Here is a 12,033-nt window from a genome sequence, read left to right as displayed (position 1 = left end):
GTCACACCAAGGAACTGGATACTCTTCACCCTCTCAACCTCAGTTGATGTAGATGAGGGCATGTTCCCTTCCTTTCTTTCTGAAGTTGATGAGCAGTTCTTTAGTTTTACTGACATTGAGAGACATATTGTTTTCATTGCTCCACATCACCAAACCCTCTATCTCCCTTCTGTATTTTGACTCATTGTTGTTAAATATCAATCCCACTATGGTGGTGTTGTCAGCGAACTTATAGACGGTATTCTTTCAGTATCTGGCAACACAGTTGTAGGTGTACAGGGAGTACAGTAGGGGGCTGAGAATGCATCTGGTGGGGGGGATGCTCCAGTGTCAAGTGTTATTGTGGAGGAGGTGCAATTAGCTATCCTCACCGATTGCGGCCTAGGGGTCAGAAAGCTGAAGATCCACTTGAAGAGGGCAGAGATGAGACCAAGGTCACGCAGTTTTGAGATCAGTCTGGAGGGTATAATGGTATTAAAGGTGGAATTGTAGTCAATGAGTTGGAGTTTGATATAAGTGTCTTTGTTGTCCAGACGTTATCTGGAGAAGATGCCTCCTTTGTTATTGAACAAGCTTATGGCTGATCTGTAAATTAATTCCATTTACCCACCTTTGCTATATATTCGTTATAATCCTATTATGGGGAAAATCTAACAATCTTGGATTTAAAGTTATTAATGGTTCTGACATCTACTGTTTAATATCTGTGTAATATTTCATCGTTTTGAGTGTATCCTTCAACTGCCATATGTGTAGGTGTATACTTTATAATTTTGCATAGTTTGAGAAATCAGTCAATCCATCATAATTGAAATACCTGCAATAAATATCAGGATAAACACCATTATCACAGTTAGTATTGTTGACTCAGGTTCAAGGATAATTTGCATCCACTCCAGGGAGGTGGGTTGTGCAGTGGCTAAGTAGTCAGTGAAGCAATGTGATTGTTCAACAGCCTCCAATGCACATATACCCATGGTCACTGCCACAGACATTAGATTGGCCTTCTTGAGAGCAAACTCATGGGAAATAACTGGCCCCAGTGGAGTTCCTGGGCGTGCACTCAGATCCTGTGTGGACCAGCTGGGAGGAGTATTTGTGGACACCTTTACCTTCTCTTTTCTACAATCTGAAATCTCCATTTAGTTCAAAAAGGCAAGCATCATCCCAGCGCCTCAATGACTATCACCCATTGGCTCCGACCTCCATAATTATGAAGTGCCCTGATCCTTTGCAATTTGCCTACCAGTGCAACGGGTCTGCATCAAACACCATCTCCCTGGCCCTACACTCATCCTTGGAACAACTGGATAACAAGGATACCTATCTCAGGCTCCTACATATTGACCACAGTTCTGCTTTCAGCACCATAATTCCAAACAAACTCATCTCTAAACGACAAGACCTAGGACTCAGCTCCTCCCTCTGTAGCTGGATCTTCGGCTTCCTGACCCGTAGACCTCAATCAGTAAAAATAGGTGACAACACCTCCTCCACCATATCCTCAACACAAGTGAATCGCAAGGCTACGTATGTAACCCCCTCTTATATTCATCACAAACTCATGATTATGTGGCCAAATTCCACACCAACTCCATTTACAGGTTCGCTGACAACCCCACCATTGTATGTCGGATCTCAAAACAACAACGAGACTTAACACAAGGAGCTAGTCATTCACTTCAGGAAGCAGAGTGGATGGCATGCCCTTGTCTGCATCTATGGTATAGAAGTGGAGATGGTTGAGAGAATCACGTTCCTGGGAGTGATGATCACTAAAAGTCTGTCCTGGTTCACCCATGTCAACGTGATGGTCAAGAAAGCATAACAATGTCTCCACTACCTCAGGAGGATAAGGAAATTCGATATGTCCGCAAGGACTCTTACTAACTTTTATAGTATACCTTAGAAAGCCTCTTGTCTGGATGTATCACAGCATGATATGGCAACTGCTCCTACAAAGACCGCAAGAAACTAGACAGTTATGAACACAAGATAATAAAATGTGAGGCTGGATGAGCACAGCAGGCCCAGCAGCATCTCAGGAGCACAAAAGCTGACGTTTCGGGCCTAGACCCTTCATCAGAGAGGGGGATGGGGTGAGGGTTCTGGAATAAATAGGGAGAGAGGGGGAGGCGGACCGAAGGTGGAGACAAAAGAAGATAGGTGGAGAGGAGCGTATAGGTGGGGAGGTAGGGAGGGGATAGGTCAGTCCAGGGAAGACGGACAGGTCAAGGAGGTGGGATGAGGTTAGTAGGTAGGAGATGGATGTGCGGCTTGGGGTGGGAGGAAGGGATGGGTGAGAGGAAGAACAGGTTAGGGAAGCAGAGACAGGCTGGACTGGTTTTGGGATGCAGTGGGTGGAGGGGAAGAGCTGGGCTGGTTGTGTGGTGCAGTTGGGGGAGGGGACAAACTGGGCTGGTTTTGGGATGCGGTGGGGGAAGGGGAGATTTTGAAGCAGGTGAAGTCCACATTGATACCATTGGGCTGCAGGGTTCCCAAGCGGAATGTGAGTTGCTGTTCCTGCAACCTTCGGGTGGCATCATTGTGGCAGTGCAGGAGGCCCATGATGGACATGTCATCTAAAGAATGTGAGGGGGTGTGGAAATGGTTCGCGACTGGGAGGTGCAGTTGTTTATTGTGAACCGAGTGGAAGTGTTCTGCAAAGCGGTTCCCAAGCCTCCGCTTGGTTTCCCCAATGTAGAGGAAGCCACACCGGGTACAATGGATACAGTATACCACATTGGCAGATGTGCAGGTGAACCTCTGCTTAATATGGAAAGTCATCTTGGGGTCTGGGGCTTCCCTCACCCCTATCCCAGGCCCCAAGATGACTGGGGCTTCCCTCACCCCTATCCCAGGCCCCAAGATGATTTTCCATATTAACATATCAGTGATAATGGGAACTGCAGATGCTGGAGAATCCAAGACAATAAAATGTGAGGCTGGATGAACACAGCAGGCCAGCAGCATCTCAGGAGCACAAAAGCTGACGTTTATGGCCTAGACCCTTCATCAGAGCTTCCCTCACCCCTATCCCAGGCCCCAAGATGACTTTCCATATTAAGCAGAGGTTCACCTGCACATCTGCCAATGTGGTATACTGTATCCATTGTACCCGGTGTGGCTTCCTCTACATTGGGGAAACCAAGCAGAGGCTTGGGGACCGCTTTGCAGAACACCTCCGCTCGGTTCGCAATAAACAATTGCACCTCCCAGTCGCAAACCATTTCCACTCCCCCTCCCATTCTTTAGATGACATGTCCATCATGGGCCTCCTGCAGTGCCACAATGATGCCACCCAAAGGTTGCAGGAACAGCAACTCATATTCCGCTTGGGAACCCTGCAGCCCAATGGTATCAATGTGGACTCCACCAGCTTCAAAATCTCCCCTTCCCCCAACGCATCCCAAAACCAGCCCAGTTTGTCCCCTCCCCCCACTGCACCACACAACCAGCCCAGCTCTTCTCCTCCACCCACTGCATCCCAAAACCAGTCCAGCCTGTCTCTGCCTCCCTAACATGTTCTTCCTCTCACCCATCCCTTCCTCCCGCCCCAAGCCGCACCTCCATCTCCTACCTACTAACCTCATCCCACCTCCTTGACCTGTCCGTCTTCCCTGGACTGACCTATCCCCTCCCTACCTCCCCACCTATACTCTCCTCTCCACCTATCTTCTTTTCTCTCCATCTTCGGTCTGCCTCCCCCTCTCTCCCTATTTATTCCAGAACCCTCACCCCATCCCCCTCTCTGATGAAGGGTCTAGGCCCGAAACGTCAGCTTTTGTGCACCTGAGATGCTGCTGGGCCTGCTGTGTTCATCCAGCCTCACATTTTATTATCTTGGATTCTCCAGCATCTGCAGTTCCCATTGTCACTGAAACAGTCATGAACACTGCCAAATTCATCACACAAGCCAGCCTTCCAACAATCTATACTTCCCGCTGCCTTGGGAGACAAACCAACATAATGAAAGACCCCTCCCACCCCAGTTATACTCTCTTTCACCTTCTTACTTTGGGTAGAAGGTATAAAAGTTTGAATATACATATATGTAGATTCAAGAATAGTTTCTTCCCTGCTGTTATCAGACTTTTGAATGGACCTCATAAATGTTTATTCTGATCTTTCTCTCTCACTTCGCCTTTTCTGTGGCTGTAACACTGGATTTTGCACTCTGTTCTGCTACCACGATGCAATGTGTATGGTATGATCTGCCTGTGTAACATGCAAAACAACACTTTTCACTGCATCTCGGTACATGTGACAATAAAAGCATCAATCAATCAGTCCTGGAGCCCCAGACTGTGCCATAGCTGGGGTAGGTGATTTTGATGAGGCAGATGGGCAGAAGATTCTGGAAACTCTTTCCGCTGCTCGCATTTGGCTTCCACGTGCTACACACGGTGACTCAAAGATGTTCATGTCTTTGCAGATGCCTTTCTCTAGTTTGTGTCTTCTAGGGCGAGTGATTGCTCAATGTCAGTGGCAATGTTGTATTTGTTTAGAAAGGCTTTCAAAGTGTCCTTGTAGCATTTGTTCTGTCCTAGTGATCACTTACCATTGTGGAGCTGGCAGTTTGGTCGTGGTTAGGGAGACTTGTGCTGTGCATTTGGCTTGCCCATTGCAGCTGGTTGTGCATGACCTGTGCCTTCATATTGGGAATATTGGCCTGGAACAGGATGCTCACGTTGTTGTGTCATTCCTGCCGGTGGATTTGCAGGATTTTGCGAAGGCAGCACTGGTGATGACTGTTTAGGGATTTGAGACGTCCGCTGTTAAAGGTTTGTGTTTCTGATTGTTACAGGAGAGTGGGATCACGGATTTTCCATTGACCATGAGCTTGATGCTAGGTTTGAAGTCTCAGACTTCCTCAGACACGCAAAAGCAGCACTGGTGCGTTGGATTTGATGTTAGATTTCATCATCAGTTCGCACCAAGAGGAGGCTCCCAAGGTATGGGAAATGATCCATACTGTCCAGGGACTCACCATGATATTCATGGTCAACGAAGAATGTTGTGTGGCAACAGTGGACAGGGAAAGAACCTTTATTTTCCAGCTATTTAGTCAAAGGCCCATTCTCCCATGCTTCTCGGTGATTGGGTCGGTGATGATTTGTAACTCGACTGTTGAATGTGCACACATGCAGGCATTGTCTGTGTGCTGCAGCTCAATGACAGAAATCACGGTGGTCCTAGTTCTGGCCTGGAGGTGTGGAAGGTTGAACAGTTTTCCAGTCATACTGCAGATTAGCTCCATTCCAGCATGGAGCTTCATGGAGGTAAGCTGGAGTGTTGTGTGAAAAGATGGAGAAGTGCGTTGGTGCAGTGACACAGCCTTGATTGACCTCAGTCTGCATTCTCATTGGGTCTTTTGGTGAATTCGTTGATAAGGATCACAGCTTGCATGTCTTCATGAAGAAGGTAGAGAATGGTGATAAATTTCTGCAGGCAGCCAAATTTGAGGAGGATTTCAAATTGCTTTGAAGCATAAAATAGTGATACCATCAAGAACTGGATATTTAACTTCTTTGAAGCAGACCTTTTGTATTTGTGGTAATAAGGTTCAGAATTTGCACACTTAGAAGAAATTAGAACATAGAATCCCTACAGTGTGGAAACAGGCCCTTCAGCCCAACAAGTCCACACTGACCGTCAGAGCATGCCACCCAGACCCCATCCCCCTATAACCCACCTAAGCTACACATCCCTGAACACTGTGGGCAGTTTAGCATGGCCAATCCACTTAGCCTGTACATCTTTGGACTGTGGGAGGAAACCAGACCACCCGGAGGAAACCCACGCAGACATGGGGAGAATGTGCAAACTCCACACAGACAGTCACCCAAGGGTGCATTTGAACCCAGGTCCCTGGTGCTGTGAGGCAGCAAAGCTAACGACTGTGCCACTGTAATCCATATCTTCAGAGTAAGAATGCCCCAAGGAAAATACCTTTACTTGTTCACAAAAAGCAAGTCAAATCCAATCCAGCCAAATGATGTTTTACAATTACTGTCTCATCTCAATGTTTGGCAAAATGACTGTCTTAGTCATTGTGAGTGCAATCATACAGCACTCGCATGTCAGTAACTTGCTTACTTATGCTAAGTTTGAGTTCAGTCAAGACCACTTCAATTTTGATCCAGATATTAAGATGTAAATGCCAGAGTGGAGGTGAGAAGAATGCCCTTGACAGATAAGCAACATTTGATCAAGGCTGACAGCAAGGACTCCCATTAAAACTGAAGTTAATGGGTTTCAGGGTGTAAACTGTCCATTTGTGGGAGCCATATCTAGCACAAAGGAAGATGGGTGGGTTCTTTCGAGGTCAATTGGCTAAGCCATGGGACATCTTTGCAAGATAGAGTCCTACGCACAACCAAATTCTGCTGCATCGTTAATCCGCTTCCCTCCATCATAAGGATAGAACTGGGATGTTCACAGATGATTCTGCAATGCTTAGTCCCATTCATGACTCCTTGGATACTGATGTAGACTCTGTCACTGCGCAGAAATACTTGTACAATGTTCAGGCATCAACTGATAAGTGGAGATAGCATTTACGCCACACACATCCCGAAGAGCACTGATTGTACATGCAACCCCAGTTCGAGAAGTTGGCTCATCCTTACCATTCCCAAGGGCAATAAGGGACTTTGCTAGCCAGCAGCTCACATACCCTGTGAAAGAATAAAAAAGAACAACAGCTAAAAATGTGCTCGTAGTCATGTAACTATTATATTAACATTGGCACTGAGCCATTCTATCTTACTTTATTATTCATTGTAATCATTGTGAAGGCAACATGTAATAGATTGTAATTGCTATCATAACGGAAAGTGATTAACAAGTGGTACAAGCCATTCATATATAGGGAGCACGGCAAGTTGGTCTGAGCACATCAAAAATCACGTGTAGGCAAGACTGGGTAGGCATAGAAGATTTCCTTGCCTGAAGGATAATATTGAGGCAGATTTATTGAATTAAATTTCACCACATGCCATGGGCATAATCTCTAGATTAATATTTCTGTATCACACTCACAAGACTGCCATATCTCTGAATATAATGAAGTCAATGTTCAAGCAAATTAACTTCCATTTTTACTGTAATTTATTTCCACAGAATATTTGTGACAAAAGAATTTTATTAAATGTTCATAATTCTTCATATTCAAGTTGCTGAAATGAAAAAAATGGAAACTATCTCATTTACATCTAAAGAACACCACATCATGTTTCCGCTTTACTAACCACAATTTACATCCCATCACCACAGATAGTTTCACATTTAGTACACCAACATTTGCTATTAACAAGCAAACTATATTAATGTTGGGGATAGAAAGATTATTTGTGACAAAAATGATGTGCAAATCACTAAGAGTTATTTGACTTGATAAGTGACCATGTTATTAGATGAACTGTAGGAAATTCATATTGCTAGTAACTAGAGTTACCAAGCAACGTTTAACACTGTTCACCATGCAAACAAGCATCTCATGAAACAGAAGGCTGCCAGATATAACTAATAAGCCATTGAGGAAGAGTGTAGTGATTGCAATTATGTCAGCTGGGTGGACCTCGTAGTTACCTCATTATAGAGTCATGAAGTCATGGAGATAGGTAGCACAGAAATAGATCCTTCAGTCCAAATCCTCCATGCCAACCAGTTGTCTTAAATAAATCTAGTCCCATTTGCCAGCATTTGGCCCATATCTCTTTAAACCCTTCCTATTTATATACCCATCCAGATGCCTTGTAAATGTTGTAATTGTACCAGCCTCTGTCACTTCCTCTGGCAGCTCATCCCATATACACACCACCCTTTGCATGAAAAGGTTGCCCCTTAGTTCCCTATGCCCCCTAGTTTTGGATTCCCCCACCCTGGGGAAAAGCCCTTGTCTATTTTCCTTATCTATGCCTAACATGATTTTATAAGCCCTAATAAGTTCACCCCTCAGCCACCATCACTCCAGGGAAAATAGTCCCAGCCTATTCAGACTCCCCCTGCAGCTCAAACCCTCCAACCCTGGCAATATCCTTGTAAACCTTTTATGAACTCTTCTTGGCTGCACAATATCCTTCCTATTGCTGGGAGAGCAGATTGAACGCAATATTCCAAAACTGGCCTAACCAATGTCCTGTATGGCTGCAACATGACCTCCTAACTCCTATACTCAATGCACTGACCAACAAAGGCAAGCATACCAAACGCCTTCTTCACTATCCTATCTACCTATGAACCCATTTTCAAGGAACTATGAACCTGTGCTCCAAGGTGTCTTTGTTCAGAAACACTCCCCAGGACCTTACCATCAAATGTATAAGTCCTGCCCTGAATTGTCTTTCCAAAATGCAGTTCCTCACATTTATCTAAATTAAACTCCACATGCCACTCCTCGGCCCATTTGTCCATCTGATCAATATCCTATTGTACCCTGAGGTAACCTTCTTTGCTGTCTATTACACCTCCAATTTTTGTGTCATCTACAGACTTACTAACCATACCTCCTGGTTCAAATCCAAACCCATCACCGATGTCAAACTAACTGGTTGATAATTCCCTGGTTTTTCCTTGCCATATTTCTTAAATAGTGAAACCCCATTTGCCAACCTCCAGTCTTCCGGTACTTTGCCTGTGGTTATTGATGATACAAATATCTCAGTCAGCAGCCTAGCAATCACTTTCCTAGCATCTGGCAGAGTTCTAGGGTACACCTGATCAGGTCCCAGGGATTTATGCATCTTCATATGTTTAAGATGTCTGCATCTCCTCCTCTGGTGGTAACATGGACATTTTCAAGAGGTTGCTGTTTATTTCCTCATGTTCTCTATCTTGCCTTTCCTTCTCCACAGTAAACACTGTTACAAAATACACATTTAGTATCTCCCCCATCTCCTGCAGTTCAACACACAGGTGGCCTTGCTGATCTTTAAGGGCCCTTATTCTCCCCCTAGTTACACTTCTGTCCTTAATGTATTTGTAGAATCCCATTGGATTCTCCTTAACCCTATTTGCCAAAGTTATCTCATGTCCCCTTTTTGCCCTCCTGATTTCATTCTTAAATATACTATTACTGCCTTTATCCTGTTCCAGGGATTCACAATTTTTGCTGTTTACACCTTGCATATGCTTCCTTTTTATTCTTAACCTATTCAAAACCCCGATTTCTGTAATCATCCAGCATTTCCTACACCTACCAGCCTTGCCCTTCACTCTGATAGGAACATACTGTCTCTGGACAGGATATTCTGTCTCTGTTCCCACAGTTACCTAGAATATACCTCCTCTTACCCACCTTCCTGCAAAAAAGCCATTCACTATTCCCAATTCCTTTGCCTCCGCTGCATCTGCTCCCGAGATGAGGCACTCCACTCCCAGACATCTCAGATGTCCTCGTTTTTGAAGGACTGCAACTTCTCCTCCACAGTGTTCGAAAATGCCCTCGACCATGTCTCCCACATTTCCCGCAACTCACCCTCACACCCTGTACACGCAATAACAACCAAAACAGAATCCCCCTCGTCCTCACGTACCACCCCACCAATCTCTGAAATCAATGCATCATCCTCCGACACATCGCCACCTGCAATCTGAACCTACAACCAAAGGCATTTTTCCCTCCCCACCTTTATCTGCTTTCTGGAGGGACCACTCTCTCCCTAACTCCCTTGTCCGATCCACACTCCCCTCTAGCCCCACTACCCCCGGCACTTTTCCCTGCAACCAGAGCAAGTGCTACACCTGCCCCTACACCTCACCCCCATCCCAGGGCCTAACAAGACCTTCCACATCAAACAGATGCTCACCTGCACCTCTGCTAATGTGGTATACTGTATCTGCTGTTCCTATTGTGGCCTCCTTTACATTGGGGAAACCAGGTGAAGGCTTGGGGACTGCTTTGCAGAACTCCTACGCTCAGTTTGGAACAAACAACTACACCTCCCAGTCGCAAACCGTTTCAACTCCCCCTCCCACTTCTTGGATTTCATGTCCATCTTGGGCCTCCTGCATTGCCACACTGATGCCACCCGAAAGCTGCAAGAACAGCATCTCATATTTTGCTGGGAACCCTGCAGCCCAAGGCTGTCAATATGGACTTCACAAGCTTCAAAATCTCCCCTCCCCGACCACATCCCACAACCAGCCCAGCTCGTCCCCGCCTCCCTAACCATTCCTTCCACCTCAAGCTCCATCCCCATCTCCTACCCACTAACCTCATCCCACCTCCTTGGCCTGTCCGTCCTTCCTGGACTGACCTATCCCCTCCTAACTTGCCGTCTACAATCACCTTTACTGGCTCCAACTCCACCTCGTTGACCTGTCTGTCTCCTCTCCACCTATCTTCTCCTCTATCCATCTTCTATCTGCCTCCCCCCTCTCCCAATTTATTTCAGAATCCCCTTCCCGTCCCCCATTTCTGGTGAAGGGTTTACGCCCAAAACATCAGCTTTCCTGCCCCTAAGATGCTGCTTGGCCTGCTGTGTTCATCCATCTCCATACCTTGTTATCTTAATAAAGGGTAACTTGGTGACAGGATACTGGCCTCTTTAGAGAAAGAAAAAAAAGAATGAACAGAAGCTTCAGACATCCTGTTCACTCTGAGAGCTGGCTCTGAGGCAGCTGGATCAGTGTCAAGGATTCTCTACATGTAAATCAAAGGTGATTCCAGTGACAGGATACTGGCCTCTGTGGAGTCATTTGATTGGCGACCAGAGAAAAGCATGCTCCCGAAGAACTTCGCTCACAATAGTCATCTGTAATTTGGGGTAAGCATTTTTGGTATCATGCCATTATTTGAGAAGCCTGACCCATTTGATCTTGCCATTGAAGACTGGCCTATTATGTGAAAAGAATGTGTCATTTTTTCCAGGGCAACTGACATTGGGGCAGGTGAAAAGCAACAAGTAATTCTCCTGACAGCTTGTGGACCTGCAGCTTTTTTGGTTATTATAAGCCTACCATTCTATGAAGCACCAGATACACCACGGAAGTACTGCATTGGAAGAGTCCATAATGATTTTAAATTTAATGGACACACTTCCAGTTATAGCTGACAATATCAGACTTTGGACACAATATCAGACTTTGAAAGATCTGGTCCTGGCAAAACTTAAACAGTTGGTGGTGATGGGGGAAACCAAATAATCATCACAACTAGAAATGAAACCTTTTTGGATTCAGAGAGACCAGATCACAGTAGAGGATGGAATATTATTATAGGGAGCAAGCGTGATTGTCATGCACAAAGGTCACTGCCAGATACTGGCTGAACTCCACCAGGATCATCCTGGGGTTCCAAAATGAAAATGTTGGCAAGAAGTTATGTCTGGTTGCCAGGACTGGATATCAACATAGCCATGTAGGTTGGACACTGCTCAGAGTGCAAACAAGGACAAAAGTACCACCAGCAGCTCCCCCACACTTGTGGGAATGGACAGGTAAACCCTGGTCTTGGTTTCACGAAAATTATGCAGGGCCTTTCATGGATTCAATGTTCTTAGCCATTGTGGATGACCACTCAAAGTGGCTGGACGTGCTTAGAGTTCATTTGTCAAAAACAGGGATGACGATAGTAGAACTGTGTGCGTCCTTTGCAATATATGGGCACTCAGAAGTGTTGGTCATAGATAAAGGGCCATTGTTTACCAGCAGGGAATTTGAGTATTTCCTAAAGTTTAGTGGTAGTCGACATGTAAGAACAGCTCCACACTATTGATCATCCAGTTGTCTGGCAGAAAGAGCAGCCCAAACTTTGAAGGTGGCTTAAAAGAACTGCCTACAACTTCATTAGATATCAAAATGTCCTGCTTCCTATTTGATTATAGGACTACCCCTCATGCAACTAGAGGGATAGCTCCAGCGGGGTTGCTGGGGAGTCAACTCCACACTAGGTTAAATCTTATTTTCCTGGACCTAGAGGGGAGGGTGAAACAGCATTAGGAATGCCCATGCCGGACTCAAGACTCCGCTAAGCGAGAGAGATCATTTACTTCATGGGAGGAAGTTTGGTATAGGAACTGTGGGAAT

Source organism: Stegostoma tigrinum, chromosome 8 (assembly GCF_030684315.1).
Source record: "Stegostoma tigrinum isolate sSteTig4 chromosome 8, sSteTig4.hap1, whole genome shotgun sequence".
Lineage (NCBI taxonomy): Eukaryota > Metazoa > Chordata > Chondrichthyes > Orectolobiformes > Stegostomatidae > Stegostoma > Stegostoma tigrinum.
This window is presented reverse-complemented; position numbering follows the sequence as displayed.